This window comes from Lathyrus oleraceus, chromosome 7, assembly GCF_024323335.1.
Source record: "Lathyrus oleraceus cultivar Zhongwan6 chromosome 7, CAAS_Psat_ZW6_1.0, whole genome shotgun sequence".
NCBI lineage: Eukaryota > Viridiplantae > Streptophyta > Magnoliopsida > Fabales > Fabaceae > Lathyrus > Lathyrus oleraceus.
Genome location: NC_066585.1, coordinates 526515082 through 526525076, shown reverse-complemented (window position 1 = coordinate 526525076; position 9995 = coordinate 526515082). Strand labels below are relative to the sequence as shown.

Here is a 9995-nt window from a genome sequence, read left to right as displayed (position 1 = left end):
TCCTCCTCCTCCTGGTTGCTTTTCATCTGCTTCTGTTCTGTTTCTCTACAAACAACCGAATTGTTTTCTCCTTTGAGTCAAGATGGCCATGACAAACTCAGCTATTGGTTTTGAAGGATACGAAAAGAGGCTTGAGATAACGTTTTTTGAGAATGGTATTTTCTCTGATCCTGCTGGGTTAGGTCTCCGAGCTTTGTCTAAAGACCAATTGGATGAAATTCTGAACCCAGTAGAGTGTACTATTGTTGACTCACTGTCTAATGATTATGTCGATTCATATGTTCTTTCTGAATCAAGCTTGTTTGTGTATGCTTGCAAACTGATCATTAAAACCTGTGGGACTACGAAGTTGCTTCTGTCTATCCCTACAATTCTTAAGCTTGCTGGTGGTCTTAACATTGCTGTGAAATCGGTTAGATACACTCGCGGTAGCTTCATCTTTCCTGGTGCTCAATCATTCCCTTATCGAAGCTTTTCTGAGGAAGTTGATGTTCTTGACACCTATTTTGGCAAACTTGGTTCTGGTAGCCAAGCTTATATGATGGGTGATGCTGATAAGTCATAAATTTGGCACATTTACTCTGCCAGTGCTAAACTAGAAGCTTCACCGGAAGCTGTCTATGGCCTTGAAATGTGCATGACTGGTTTAGATAAGAAAAAGGCATCTGTGTTTTTTAAGACAAGCACATCTTCAGCAGCTTTGATGACCAAGAATTCTGGAATCCGGAAGATCCTTCCAAAATCTGACATATGTGACTTTGAATTTGATCCATGTGGGTATTTGACGAATGGAATTGAAGGGAATGCAATATCAACTATCCATGTCACACCTGAAGATGGATTCAGTTATGCTAGCTTTGAAGCTGTGGGTTATGAGTATGAAGAGAAATCTCTGAATGAAGTTGTTGAAAGGGTTTTAGCATGTTTCTATCCAGCTGAGTTTTCTATCGCTTTGCACATCGATATGAATGGTGAAAAACTTGACAAATTTCCTCTAGACGTTAAGGATACTACTGAAAAAGAGGACCATTGGAATCTAGCATTCCGGTGGGAACCCTCGAACGGGTTCCGAGCCACGCGTTTTGGGTTAACGGTTCTTTTTTTTCTTTCGTACCTAAAACAATTTAATTAACTTGGACAAGAAAAGGACCGCTGGAATCTAGCATTCCAGTGTAACCCTTGAACAATTGAGTCCAAAGCACATGTCTTGTTCTTATTGAGTTTTCATTTTCCATTAAACCATTCCAATTTCAATTTATATATTTTTTTCAATTAGGTTATTTAATTCATATAACTAATTACTAATCGCCAAGATAAGTAATTAAGGTCATTGTTTCATTTTGATCATAAATTAAATTTTTTTCAATTTTAATTTATTTTAAAATTCAATTCATTTTAAAACCATTTCAATTTCAATTTTAATTTATTCTAAATTCAATTCATTTTAAAACCATTTCAATTTCAATTTAAATCATGTCTAAATTCAATTCATTTTAAACCATTTCAATTTCAATTTAAATCATGTCTAAATTCAATTCATTTTAAAACCATTTCAATTTCAATTTAAATCATGTCTAAATTCAATTCATTTTAAACCATTTCGATTTCAATTTAAATCATGTCTCAATTTATATAAATCAAACCCTGACCAAGTATCAAGTGTTCGTTGTCCATTTAATAATTTTTTTTTAAATAATTCGAATAAAAAAGGACCATTGGAATCTAGCATTCCGGTGGAACCCTGAATTTTTGATCTCGGGGTTTATGTCCCATTCTTATAAATATTCGTCTTTCAAACCTCAAAACACTTAATTTTTATTAAACACTTTTTCAATAAAGATGGAAATGGAACATGGTGTATACCGTGCACTCCTGAGATTTAGATTCAAGGTGGATGCCTTACCTATCTTAGCTCCCCCCATCGTCTAAAACTGTCAATGCGATTTCTTCAAACCCCTTTTCCAATCAAATTCAAAATACTTAATCTTTATTAAACACTTTTGCCAATAAAGATGGAAATGGAACATGGTGTATACCGTGCGCTCCTGAGATTAGGATTCGAGATGGATATCTCGCTCATCCAAGTTCTCGCCATTACTCAAAATAAATCCAACCAATCAAACTCTTTCTCGCCGCCGTGCGATTAATCAAGAAAACCTTTTTCATAAATGAAAGATATCTTATCTCAAGGTGATGTAAAACAATGTTTCGGCCACAATTGTTGAGTCGAGATAAGTGACGTTTTTTCGAATGATGATTTGTAAATCCATTCGATGTGTGGTATACGTCCGCTCCTCATCTGTTTTGGGTAAAACAATGTTTTCGTCGATTAATACAGTATAGCTTTCGCTAAAATCGACCAACAAATAAACATTTTTCTACCCAGAACTACGTAAGCCTTGATTTCTCTGTTGAGATACGTAGGAGCAGGATTGCGAAATCTTGTCAGACCCATTAATAAAAAAACTTAGGTTTAGTCCTTCGTCAAAAATCCAAAAACATTTCTTCTCTCTTCTATTCTTTCTCTCCCTCATTATAACTTGAGAAGACTAACATAAGCTAACATTCAAGACAAAACTAACTAAACGGTTCCCGTTGAATACAATGGATGTGAGGGGTGCTAATACCTTCCCCTTGCGTAACCGACTCCCGAACCCTGATTTGGTTGCGATGACCAATAATCATTGTCGTTTTGTCTTGGGTTTTATCGATATTTTCCCTTTCCTTTTTAGGAATAAATAAAGTTCGGTGGCGACTCTGTTTAGTCCATCATTGCGAGCGTGCGGTCGCGCTTCTCTTAAAGTCGTATCCCCATTTTTCGAGGTGCGACACTAAGATTAGTAGAAATTCTAGTTTCTTATGGATAAATCACTACAAGAAATAACTCCTTTTATAACGAAACTTTCACCACGAACAATATAAAATCATAGTCTTTGAATTGAATCTAATCTAATGGTTAAATTAGTCTTTTTAGTTAATTAACCATTATATTAGATTCAATTCAAAGGATATGATTTGGAGTAAGTTAAAAAAACTTACTCTTGGAATAAAATCGAGAGATAAGGGTTTTAGTAAAATAAAACATAGCACTCTCAAGACATATTTCCTCGATTTTTGAATGTTCAAGGTGAAAACTTTGTCATAAAAAGTCATTTTTTATAGTAGTGCAACAAAAACACATTTTATACCCTACGAACTTTGGAGCTCTGATTTTCTCATTGCACCATGAGAATACGTAAGCACAAGGTTTCGAAAGCTTGACGAACAATCACAAGTAACCTTTAGATAATAACACTCATATGCACAAAGAACAATAAAAATGGTTCCCGTTGAATACAATAGATGTGATGGATGCTAATATCTTCCCCTTGCATAACCGACTTCCTTACCATTTTTTTCTTTGCTTTGAGTTTTATTGATATTTTCCCTTTCTCTTAGAATAAATAATATTCAATGGAGACTCTGTTGTATTTTGAGCGTGTGATACTCAAGACATATTTCCTCGATTTTTGAATGTTCAAGGTGAAAACTTTGTCATAAAAAGTCATTTTTGTAGTAGTGCAACAAAAACACATTTTATACCCTACGAACTTTGGAGCTCTGATTTTCTCATTGCACCATGAGAATACGTAGGCACAAGGTTTCGAAAGTTTGACGAACAATCACAAGTAACCTTTAGATAATAACACTCATATGCACAAAGAACAATAAAAATGGTTCCCGTTGAATACAATAGATGTGAGGGATGCTAATATATTCCCCTTGCATAACCGACTTCCTTACCATTTTTTTATTTGCTTTGAGTTTTATTGATATTTTTCCTTTCTCTTAGAATAAATAATATTTAATGGAGACTCTATTGTATTTTGAGCGTGTGATACGCTCGGGTATTTTTCGTGGCGTTTAAGATTCATGCCTATTCATGATTTCAATAAGGCTATGCTGGCCAAACAAGTGTGGAGAATGTTCACTGAACCTAATACTCTGGTGGCCAATCTGTTTAAAGACAAGTACTATTCTAAGAGTAAAATCCTTCAAGCTAAGATTAGTAGAAATTCTAGTTTCTTATGAATAAATCACTACAAGAAATAACTCCTTTTATAACGAAACTTTCACCACGAACAATATAAAATCGAGGGTGTATGTAATAGGCGAGCCTTGTTTTATTTTAAAAAATCAATCTATTACCTCGATTTTATGAAAAACCGACATAAATATATGGTCAAGGTTTGAGATTCGATTCCTAGTTCCTGCAGATTTATTTTTATATGGAATCAAAAAGATTCCTTTTATTTTTATAGATTTTACGTAGAATATGTTACCTCGGTTTTCATTAAAACCGATATAAATAGTCTCTAAGCTTTTATTCTTCTTGGAACCAAAAAACGCCTTTATTTTTATAGATTTTACATCAGATATGTTACCTTGGTTTTCGGTATTACCGCGATAAATAATCTTTTTATTTTTTATTGACTCAATGTCTACCTCATTTACTTCTCAAGCCCTAGAGAAACAACACATCTTCTCCAGCCAACGAAAGAACACTTATTCTCTAAGGAGCCCTAGCGAACCAAAAAACTCTCTCACTATTATTCTCCGGTATGTTATTATTGTTGTTGTTGTTGTTCTTGTTGTTGCTTTGGTTAATTAGTATTGTTCTTGTTATTCTTTATTACCGTTGTTCATGTTATTCTCTTTATATTTTTTATTCCCTCAGTGTCTACCTCATTCACTTCTTGAGCCCTAGAGAAAGAATACTTCTTCTCCAGCCAACAAAATAAAACTTACTCTCCAAGGAGCCCTAGCGAACCAAAAAACTCTCTCACTATTCTCCGGTATGTTATTATTATTGTTATTATTCTTCTTGTTATTGCTTTGGTCCATTATTGTTGTTCTTATTATTCTCCATTACCGTTGTTGTTGTTGGTGTTGGTGTTGTTGTTGAGAAACTTTATTTTTGTTGTTTGTTTACTATTTTTATTTTTATTTCAGAAGCTTTATGTGATTATGGATCGTAGTTGGATGAAAGCCAATAGATTAAGTAAAGAGTATGAGAAAAGAATATCACATGGATGAAAGCCTCTAGAGTGAAATAATTTCTTGATTTCACAAAAACCTTCCTGACAATAATGAGATTTTTTGGTGTCTTTGTAAAAACTGCTTTAATACGAAAGAACATCACATGGATGTTATATTCAATCGTTGTGGTTGTAATGGAATTATTCAAAATTACACGAAATGAGCATGACATGGTGAAACGGCAAAAAAGATACCTTTGTCACATACGGTTGAAGATGATGAAGTTATGAATGATACTCTAGAAGACATCATTCATGATATTGGAGTTGATGCTTTCAAGAATGCTAATATGGTAGATACATCGCGAAGAGGCATGGAAGATTCACTCTATCCGGAATGTAAAACTTTTACAAGATTGTCAGTTGTGTTAAGACTATTTAATCTTAAGGCAAGAGGTAGGTGGACTGATAAAAGTTTCATTGAATTGCTTGAATTGTTGAAATAAATGCTTCTCGGAGGTAACACGCTACCGAACCGTACTTATGAGGGCAAGAAGATATTATGTCCAATGGGGTTGGACTATATCAAAATACATGCATGTCGTAATAATTTCATATTATAAAGTAAATATTTCGAAAACTTGAAGGAGTGTCCGAGTTGCGAGGAGTCACGCTACAAGAAGAATGACAATGGTGTTGATGACAATGATGGTGTAACTAGTAAGGGTGTTCCTTCCAAGGTGATGTGGTACCTACTAATAATTTCAAGTTTCAAGAGATTATTTGTTAATGTTAGTGACACAAAGAATACTAGATGGCATGCACGTGAAAGAGTGTGTGATGGAAATTTTTTTCATGTAGCCGATTCATTGCAATGGAAGAAAATTAATTCCTTGTACTTGCCACCGATAGAATGAACGCTTTTAGTAATTTGAGTACTAACCATGTATCATGACATGTTCTTCTCATACTTTATAACCTATCTCCATGGTTGTGCATGAAGCGCAAGTATATGATGCTATCGATGACGATTTCGAGTCTAAAACAACCAGGAAATGACATCGATGTTTATTAACTACATTGATTGAATATTTAAGACTTTTGCGGGAGGAAGGTGTTGATATTGATGATGCATATACAAGTGATAACTTTAAGTTGCGTGCCATGTTGTTTTGCACAATCAATGACTTTCCTGCATATGGTAATTTTTCTAGGTACAATGTAAAGGGACATAAAATGTGTCCTATATGTGAAGTTGATACATGTCACAACCAATTATAAAATGAAAAAAAGACAGTTTATCTGGGGCATCAAAAACTTCTAAGACCTAATCATCCATATCGTAGATTGCAAAAGGTTTTTAATGGAGAGCAGTAGTTTGATATTTATCCAAAGCCCTTAAATGGGAAGAAAATTTATAGAAAACAACAACACATTAAGGTTGTCTTTGGAAAGACACAAAAAAAATTCATGGAGAAAAATATTTGGAAAAAGAGGTCGGTATTCTTTGATTTTCCATAATGGTCTAGTCTTGATGTAAGACATTGTCTTGATGTGATGCATGTGAAGAAAAATGTATGTGATAGTCTGATTGGAACACTTCTTAATATTAAAAGCAAGATAAAAGATACTAAGAAATCCCGCGAAGATACTATTGTGATGGGTATACGACAAGAGTTAGCCCCAAAAGAAGTAGGAAATAGAATCTATTTGTCCCCAACATGTCACACTCTTTCTAAAAAAGATAAAATAAAATTGCGATTATTTGCATGGTATCAAAGTTCCCCAATGGTACTCATAAAATATGAAGAAACTTCAAGAGAACGATCACAAATTAGTTGGCTTGAAATCTCATGATTGTCATGTCTTGATGCAACAACTTCTACCGGTGGCTATCCGTGTCATTTTACTAAGAAATGTAAGGGTAACTATAATTAGATTGTACTTATTCTTCAATGCTATATATAGTAAATTTATTGATCCTGGAAATTTAGATGACTTGGAACAAGAAGCTGCAGTTATCTTGTGCCAATTAGAGATGTTTTTCCCTCCATCATTCTTTGACATTATGGTTCACTTAGCTGTTCTTCTAGTAAGGGAGATTAGAATTTATAGTCCAGTTTATTTAAGGTGGATGTATCCGATAGAGTGTTACATAAAGATTTTTAAAGGGTATACAAATAATCATCATCGTCCGTAAGCTTCGATCATAGAAAGGTACATCACAAAGCTATTGAGTTTTGTACAAACTATTTGTTAGAAGCTTGCTTTATAGGAATTCAAGAGTCTCGTCGTGATGAATTTTATGATGGTAGAGGTATTCAAGGTTTAAATGTTGTCATTTTCCCGATAAGTAGTTCTTCAAGCACATTTGCATATATTGAATAACCTTACTGAAGTTCAACCTTACTTGGTCGCCCATAAAAGTATTTTAAAGGAAAAATTCCCCCGAATGAATGAAAAATGGTTGTTGACAGAGTATAACAAAACTTTCATAAATTGGTTTAATGAAAGTATTTATAAAGAGAGTAGTACATCGGATCTTTGCAAATGGTTGTCACGTATGCCTAAGTTTAATGTAATTACTTGGAGTGAATACGACATTTCTAAATATTCATTATATACAAAATCAAAGGATGGTGGTAGTACCATGCAAAATAGTAGGAAAACTAGTAAGTAAATATTTTATATCCCCTTTGAAATTTATAAATAATTTTTTTAATCCTTTTTAATCATTGTACTATATATTTAAAGTTTTTATTGATTAACCTAATTAGTTTCAAATATTGTTCAAACTACGGGTGCTTAAGGAACAATGACAAATCCTATTGGGCAACCTACAAAACTTTCCATTTTGATTATTGCTTTTGTTTCATAATACTTTGTTTTTGGTTTTGATGTAAAATTATAAAAAGTGTGTGCCTTTTTGGGTTTGCATTTTGTTTAATCAATGAATATTTGTAGTACATTGTTTCATATTGAGAAATTGGAAAAATGTACAATGTTTTTGTTTCAGGAATCTGCAAAAGATGGTTCTATATTCAGGAATATGGTTATGTAATACAGGTGCAAATGAAAGTACAAAAAAAAACCATCCCCTTGGTATTTATATAAAACCAAGGTAATAACATTGAGATATTATCTCGGTGTGTACATAAAACCGACGTAATAACATTGGGCGCACAATCTAGTTTTGAAAATAATAAAAATGTTGATGTTGTGGATCAAACCGACGACTTTTTAATTTCTAACATCGGTTTTAAAAACACCGAGGTGACAAGTGATTGCTTTTTCATGTCCTCCTTCATTACATCTCATGTGTAGCCGATGTTAAATGTATTTCAAGACCGAAGTTAGATGTATTATTTGTAGTAGTGAATATCCAACAATATATTTGAATCATTAAGAAGGGCAACATATGGAATATATGAAATGGTTCTAAAAGCAACATATGTGAAGACAATTTGATCCCTAAACAACGTGGGTTTAAAGTCCTAACCTAAAAGCCCTTGGTCACAAGGGCAATTGGAGTTAGGGACCTCATGGATATGGCTCTTGGTTATTGGAACCAGAATTTCATTAGCAAAACATTCCTTCTTGTGGATAAAGATATCATCTCCAAAATACCTCTTAACAACCTTGATGGGGAAGATACCCTAGGATGGTATGCTAGTAAAAATGGTAATTATAGTATGAAATCTGGATACTACTTAATTAAATATTGGAAAGAGCAAAGATTAGATGACTGCTCTAACCATAAGGGGGACACGAATCTTTGGAAGAAAGTTTGGAGTAGCCAAGTCACCCTTTGACGAAAAATCCTAGTTTGGAGATTAATTAATGAAATTCTTCCTACTAAATATAAACTTAACAAGAGAGGGGTGAAGTGTGATCCTTTTGTCATAGATGTAACAGCAGGATGGAATCCCTAAATCATAGCTTTATGAGATGCAAGGAGGCTCAACTCACTTGGTTTGGCTCTCAACTAAACTTAAATTTCTCAGCTAGTAACACTCAAGAGTTCGTGGATTGGATCAAAGACAACATCCCTATGATGAGTAAAGAAAGTCTAGACCTCTTCATCAATATAGTTAATAGTCTATGAAGGCTAGGAATTTAACTATTTTTGAGAAAGACACATACCTATTGAAGAGATCATAAATACTGCTTCCCAGGCCATGAAGAAATTCAAAGATGCTAACAAAGGGACTAACTCCTTAAGAACCTTCCAAAATGAGAGACCTAGAATGGGAAATAATGAAGAAGTATTTGTTATAAATTTTAATAAGAATTGGCTCATTCAAAGTAAGGAATGTGTGAAGACTTATCTGCATAATAAATAGAAAAGGGAGATACGGAATAAAGACAGGGAGCTTGAGAATACAGAAATTAACAGAAGATTAAATGTTAAACAAATAAAGGACTACATGCCTAATCAGAAAGACAAAATGAAGAAGCATTTAACTTTAGAGCATAAGTTGGTTAATAACCTCAGTCCTACCTCTAATTATAGCAAAGGTAACCCTATGGATCTTAATAATACTTCTCCCTTAAAAAACAACAATAACTCAAATCAACCTAATGATAAAAGTAATAAGAAGAAAGTGAGGATGAAAGAAGAGCATATACCGCTGAATATGACCACCATGAAGGAGAGACAAGGTTCGAGCCTCAACAGGCACAAAATGAACAACATCGATATTAAGATCTACGATTCTAATAAAAACCCTAACATTAACAATCATAAGGAAGTGATAAAATAACCGAATCAAAAGGAGAAGGAAGACATCCATAAAGGTATTAGCAACTAGATCCCTCAAAATCTTGGTTTGATCAAATGTAACACGGACGCGAGTTTAATTCATGAAGGATATTGGGGGTTAGGGGCTATCTTTCATGATGAAGAACGGAGTGTTCTGGAAGCTTACTCCAACAGAAGAACCAAAGATAGTAACCCCTTAAATGCAGAAACCCTAA

General features: G+C 33.8%; 1 pseudogene; it reads left to right on the top strand.

The window, feature by feature from the left end:
• LOC127104771 (S-adenosylmethionine decarboxylase proenzyme-like) lies at positions 1-8079 on the top strand (annotated as a pseudogene).
• Positions 8080-9995: the final 1916 nt, after the last annotated feature.